The sequence below is a fragment of the Monopterus albus genome, unplaced genomic scaffold (assembly GCF_001952655.1).
Source record: "Monopterus albus unplaced genomic scaffold, M_albus_1.0 scaffold267.1, whole genome shotgun sequence".
Lineage (NCBI taxonomy): Eukaryota > Metazoa > Chordata > Actinopteri > Synbranchiformes > Synbranchidae > Monopterus > Monopterus albus.
Genome location: NW_018128147.1, coordinates 917,303 through 918,291, shown reverse-complemented (window position 1 = coordinate 918,291; position 989 = coordinate 917,303). Strand labels below are relative to the sequence as shown.

The following is a 989-nucleotide window of genomic DNA, read 5'->3' as shown; positions in this document are numbered from 1 at the left end:
TGTTTCATCGTGTGGGGGGTCAACAGCACCAACAACTCTTCAAACTGTCCCACAGACATCCTGAAATAGGTCCTAAAGCGAAAATGATACAACTTCAGTTCCTGTACCAACCGATGAAACTCGCCATGTTCTCTCCTTCTTTTCAATATAGGATGGACCCAAAACCTTCGTTTTCTTTTTTTTATGTAGCAGGACAAGCAGTACATCGTCGTCGCTTGATGTGGAGTCCATCTATGTAGCGCGACGTTTTAAGAAAATATCGCTTATTCGCGTCGCGTTCGGTGTGAAAAGGCCTTAAGATGTGTAGGGTAATGTACTACATACAACAGACTATGGATTCAAAGTACAGTAATGGACAAGTTACATTTGACTTGTCATGTCAAGAGTCGAGAATCTTGATTGTCATTATGCATAGCACAATGAAATTTTTTCCGGCAGCTCTCTGCTTAAAAGACACATTATTTACATAACACACAATTGTAAAAGTCAATATAAAAATATGAACAAATAGAAAGGGATGTATGGGACCTAATCAGGTCAGCAGCATGTTAGCAGCAAGAGTGTAGTAACATTATGAGGTGCATCTCAGTGCAAATCTCAGTCTTTAGGAAGAGGTGTAAGGTCCAGTGTTCTGTGTCTGTCATGTTCTGTCTGTCTGTCCATAGGGGGGAGGTTGTGTGTGTGTGTGTGACTGGGGGTTAGGGGGGGTGATGGATTTCACAGCTCTGGGGAAGAAGCTGTTTCTGTCTTGTTTTAGTCTTTGTTCCTGTACTTTTTCCTGGAGGGAAGAGGCACAAACATACTGTTGCCTGGGTGGGTGGGATCTGCAGCAGTCCGTCCTACCTTCCTCTGGATCCGAACAGCATTTAGTGAATCCAGATCCAGAAGAGGACTCCCTACGATGCCCTGAGTTGTTCTCACCACCCGGGTCAAGTCCTTTCTGTCCTGACAGAGGATGCTCTCTACTTCAGCTCTGCATGAGTTTGGGA

At 44.3% G+C, this 989-nt stretch overlaps 1 protein-coding gene across 4 annotated transcripts in view; it reads left to right on the top strand.

Moving 5' to 3' along the window:
• Positions 1-989, top strand: part of LOC109972703 (RAC-beta serine/threonine-protein kinase-like) — a 67,658-nt gene that overhangs the window by 10,440 nt on the left and 56,229 nt on the right. The window lies entirely within an intron of this gene.